A 5,965-nucleotide genomic window follows, 5' to 3' on the forward strand; every position below is an offset into this window, starting at 1 on the left:
TCTTTTCAAATTTCAGTAATGAAAAAAAAAAAAAAAAAAAAAACAAACTGCAACTACAAGGAAAGGTATTTATTTAGCCACTGGAAATATTTTTTGAGCTTTTATAATTCCCTTGCTGGATGCTATTAGTTGTCTCTGTGTAGATCTCTGTGTTTTGACTTGTATCATTATGCTCTGGCCCCTAGGCTGTTACCAGGTGGAAACTGGAAATCAACAGCTGTGAAACACAAGAGGATCCCCCTCCCATCCTCCAGCCTTCTTCCTTCCCTCCTCCAGCCATCAAAGTATATTCTTCCACAGTAAATATTCTTTTTCCTCAATAAAACTTAGAGAAATTAAATTCTTGAGTGGGTGTCTAAGGAGGGGGAGAGGTGTTACCACGTTATAGTTTGCCTTATTTCCGAAGCTTAGTCTCCCAGGTAAACAATTTACCCTACTCTCCATCTCTTTAATATTTAATGACCACATATCTAGTTATTCTGACAGTTTAGACAAAGGCAGGCACTACTGCCCCTGGACATTGGTGTGAAAGTTCATGATCCCCTTACCTGGAATGTATTAATTTCCTTTCTGAACTCTCCTTATATGGCATTTATCTCTTTTTGATGACATATAATCACTCCTGCCTCACATTGTAATTATTTATGTACATGTCTTACTCCAAGGAGGAATGACATTGTGTTCATGTTTGTAGAATCCCTGCGCCCAGAATAACCATGGTATATACTAAGTTACCAAGACACATTTACTAGATTAGTAAAGACAATCAAATGATTGGCTATGGACCATACCTGGACTGGTGTTTTGCCCCGATCCTGGTTTACTATTTATCAAAACTTAACCCTACTAAAGTGTATATGACAAAGTATGGCAATCATTATTACAAGACAGAGAAAGAGAGAAAAGAAAGTATTAAAGAAAAGGTAGAAGAAGAATAAGGAGGAGGAGAAAAAAAAGACATAATGCCTTTTTATGTAGATAATTTTACTTTTATAAAAGCAGAACCATTATGGTTAAGATTTAGATCTTGTTCCTTCCCCCCCCCCCATAGTAAGCTGTATGAACTCAGGCAACTTACTTAACCTCTCTGAATTTCAGTTTCCATATCTGAAAAATGGATAGAAGTTCTTACCTAACTCATAGTGCTGGAGTAGAGGTTAAATAAGGCACTATATATAAAACACTTTACTCAGAACTTAATCCTTGTAAGTGAGAATCTCCATAAATGCTAGCTTTTATTATGTTCTGATATATTTCAGAACAATCCTTTGAGTTAGAAAAGATAAGTCATATTTACTATTTCTGTTTTACAAATGAGAAAATGGAAGTCCAATGACTTGTCCAAGTTCACAGAGCTGGCAAGAAGCAAAGCAGAAACTAGTATCCAGGTCTTCTCACAAGTAATCCATTACTAAACTGTAATATATCTTAAGAAAGAGCAAGCAAAGTCTTATTGTATAGAAAATTAATTATCAAAGTTTTGAGATAACATCTTTTCAGACTATTTTACAAACCATGACCAAGTTGCAATGCTTTTAAAACTTTATTTAATTTGTTCAGGAACAAATAAAATTTCCTTTTGTTGTTGTTTGGAAAGAAACTCACCTCCAAAATCTCAAGCATTTTACCAAACATCATCATATGTAAAAGCTGCATCTTTAATCATAAGTTACATCTATTGTCATACTAATTTTTCAGTAGAAGAAACTATGTCCCAACAAAGTCATACGCAGTTAATTCACCAAGAAGTCATGACACTATGACCAGAAACCAGGCCTCTTGCAATCCAACATGCAGTGGAACAATTTTAAGGTTAGAAACAGCACTGTGCACAGATTGCTTAAACTCATTCTGGCTTGGAATGTTTGGGGTAGGATTCCCTGAATCCCTGACTGTCATGTAGATATGTGAAATATTCCAATTCAGAGCACATCCCACATCTACTGTTAGAACTACTTAAACTTTGGTTTCTACTGTCAACCCATTAGCTAACAGGGTTAACTGTATTCTGCACATTGTAGAAGTTCATTTCAGGACCATTCTCTCTCATTGACATCACATACAAAGTATTTAATTGTACCTGATCATTAAGGATATGAAGAATGCCAGAGCTTAGAAAGGTCTCCTTCTGACACCCCTTTCCTTTCTAAGAGGTCTGGAGGCAAGTGATTATCTTCACAATCCTGATCTGACTGGTTTGTCTGTGGACTGACTCTTCAAAGTCAGATCTGGGTCTGGTGTGAATTGTCTGGCTTTATACTTGCCACTGCAGACAGAGTTCTTCTCTAGCCGAGAAAGATGGCTAGGGTGGAACTGAGGGCACTTTGAATACAGAATAGCTTTAAAGAAAATTTGGTGTAGAAAACTTTTAGCTTGGCTATCTTCCCATGCCTCTATTCCTCCATCCCTCATCATTGTGTTCTGTGTCCTGGTACCTTGTACAAGTAACTTAACCTCTTTGTTCTCCAGGTTTTTAACTTATAAAATGTGAATAGCCACAGTGGTATCTCCTTCATAGGTTTATAGTGAGGTTCAAAGAAGTTCAATACATGAAACATTTAGAACTGTGCCTGACACATCTCAAACAACACATGAGCATTTGTTGTTGCTTCTGCTGCTGCTTCTCTTGTGGTTTTTGTTATTACAAACCTTACCTTGGACACTCCAGTACAATAACCAGACTGCACTTCTTTTATAGTCCAATGGGTTTTCCGCCTAACAACACAAGAAATCAGTTAAGCTATGATATAGTTTGGAGTTAGATAAGCTTTGGTTTAAGCCTTGACTTTGTACTGTTAAATAACAGCCTGGCTTTCTTTATGCATAACATTTTATTGGGCTCCAAGTCCAGATGAAATCTATTCATGGACTTCATAAGGAAACAGTCTTCAGGTTAAGAATTTCTACTCTGAACAGTAAACTAGAAATGGGAATAGAGACAGGGACAGGATAAGTATTGAATTAAAATAGATTAAAAAGTATCAAGGAGATACTCAGTTCCTTAATTTGCTGACTCTTCTTGAATGCTCTGGGGCATCTCTTTTGTCAGTTGTAATCAATTAAAAGATTATTATTTCCATAATATTGATTAGTTTGTACTTGGACAGTAAGTCAACATTTATTGAATATCCATTAGTCTGCACAAGGTACATACCTCTCTGTTAAATACAAGGAAATTTATAATAACTCATCAATCAATTAATCAACAAATATAGACTGAGGAACCACTGTGGGAGGAAGTGTTAATACCAGGCCCTATGGAAGATACCAAGAAATACAAAGTATGAAGTGAAGGGCATAGCCTCAAGGGAAATAGGTTGCATAAGGAGATACGGCATAAACTATAGATTTCTATAATAATATTTTAGTTTCAGCATACCAGAAAACTTATAATGTATAATTCCTGGCCAAAGTAAAGTATGATGTAATTAAAATAATTGTCTTAGAAAGTCAGAGGAGGGCTTCAGGGAAGGATCACTTTACATTTGAGTGGTTAGGTAAGTGTTTATAATGAACAAGGTACAATTTGAGCTAAATCCTGAGGGATGAAAAGAATGTACATAGAGAGAAAAGAAATGGCTTTTTATGCTGGCAAAATGGCACTAACAAACCTTGGCAACGGGAAAGCAGAGGTCAATAAATAAATCAATGTGGCTTAAGCAGATACTTTCTTTCAAAGAAGCCCTGAGCTCCTTTATTTCTTTGAATATTCAGTAACTCTCATGGTATCTGACATGTCAAAGTCACACAATAAATGAATGTCCCATGTTTATGGAAATAACTAAAGGGAGATAATGAAATAAATGAAGGTAAGGTCTAACTGTGGAAGGACTTGAAATTCTCCCATGGAGCACTTATCCATTTATTCATTCATTTGTTCATCAAATATTAATTTGGTGATGAATATGTACCAATTATTATGCTTGAATCTTAATGTTATCAAAGGTAATTGAATGAGGTAATAACATGATCCAATTATTATTTCAGAAAATCAAATCTAGCAAGTACAGGTAGGGTGGTGAAACTAGAGTCAAGGAAACTAGTTAGAAGGTTATAGTTTTAGTTTCAGTATATTAATACCTTAGTAAGGGAAAGGACGATAGATGAGCATGGCGAAAATAGAGCTACTTCTCAGGAAGATGATGTAAATGATGTAATACATTAAAAAGAAAAGTCTGGAACACTCATTCTGCACCAGGCATCATGGTACATAGTCAATTTTAAAAGCACAAATGATGTGTGATGAGGCCACGCACTCTGAACACTGCCCTCTGCACCACTCTAACCAACACTTCTGCCATTGTAAGTGATAGCAGGAGCAGTTGACTGCTTTGTTTGCATTTTCATCTCCAAGGAGAATATGCTTCCAATGGAAAGGAAGAACAAACAAAATGATTACGTTAACTAAAGTTCTCGATGTATGTGAAAATTATAAGAAATTACTCATGCTATGTGAGTTCAACTTTACTTTTAGGATACTAAAATAATGTATCATCTTGAAAGGGACTCCAGTCTGAGCAATGTTGGAGAATCACACAATCTGAATTATAGAATGACAGAAAGAAGGAAAGATTCATATGGAATTTTCCCCTGATTGGCTGGCTTTTCACATGGGAAAGGACCTTGTGTTTATTGAAAGCTTCTCGTACTGAGTGATGGCAAAAATTTTGACATTTTACAGATGAGATGATCTTTGGAACTGTGTGTACTGGGAGTGAGGGAAAACTACCAAAGAGAATGATAAAAGCCAGACATTACCTGGAAGACTCCTTCCCGGGCCCTGCTCCTGCTTTTTTGCATATTAGTTGAATGTGCTGCTGAAACCAGGCCTGCTACCATATACCTGCCAAAATAGACCCTTTAACAATGCTCTACCTCCCTTTTCAACAAAGAAAAATGCCCTGTGTGAAGTCAGAAGTTGAGGCCAAACACAAGATACAATATAATAGAATAGTGTGGAATGCCTGACATGTGGAAAACAACAAAGACCCTGTGTTTGTTATTTCCTTCGACAAAGATCTCTTCTCTTCACTAGTTTTTCAGAAAGGTAGCATAATGCAGCAGTTCAGCATGCAGACCTGGGGCCAGATTGCTTATGTTTGATTCTCAACTCTGCCACTGGCTATCTATGTGACCTTAGGGACCTTCTCCATGGATAGTACCTGCTTCAGATGAGAATAAGATGAGTCAGTGTATGTAAAGGTTTAGAACAGAACTGTCATATAAGACAAACTCTGTTAAGTTAATGACACATAAAGAAAATTTGAGAATGGATTGAAGATTTTAAGAGATTGTTTTCTTTTTCTACTTGACTTTTATTCACACTCTAACCTGAAAGTTATGTCCTGTTTAGTTTGGAGCATTCAAATGCAGGTCATGTCTGTGCAGCGTGTATTTACTGTAGAGCCCCTATTTGGTGTGTAAATATTCTCCTTGCAATTTACCCGGTATCCTAGGAAAAGTAAATGCTCCACCACAGGGTACAGCCTTGCAGAATTTAAGTAGGCAAATGAATGAAAGGTTTTATTCTAATGTTGGTATATAAAATAATGACTTAGTTTAGCAACTTTTTCTGAGATAGTTTCAGCCCCTTGAGAACTATTTGACTTGATTCCAGTTGCGCCTTCAAAGGCAGTAATTCATCCCTTGCAACTTGCCTTTTTGAGGTTATTTCTTTAATAATTCATGACATGATTTTTGATGCAGATATATATTAACATGACAACAAAGTAAAACATGCTGTTTGAATCATGAGTGTTTTTATGTTTTGAAACAATCCTGTATCTTGTATAAATCCATTTCCACTACCTGCAAAAATACACTGCTTGAAAATAATTTATGTGCCCATTCTTTATAGAATAATGTCTGAGCTTATCATTTATAAAAGCGGTGAATCACCAATATGCAAGCTTACTTTATAATTATGAGCCTGTGGGGGCAACAAGAGAAAACTGGGGCATGATCA

Source organism: Rhinopithecus bieti, unplaced genomic scaffold, assembly GCF_001698545.2.
Source record: "Rhinopithecus bieti isolate Rb0 unplaced genomic scaffold, ASM169854v2 scaffold_2453, whole genome shotgun sequence".
Taxonomy (NCBI): domain Eukaryota; kingdom Metazoa; phylum Chordata; class Mammalia; order Primates; family Cercopithecidae; genus Rhinopithecus; species Rhinopithecus bieti.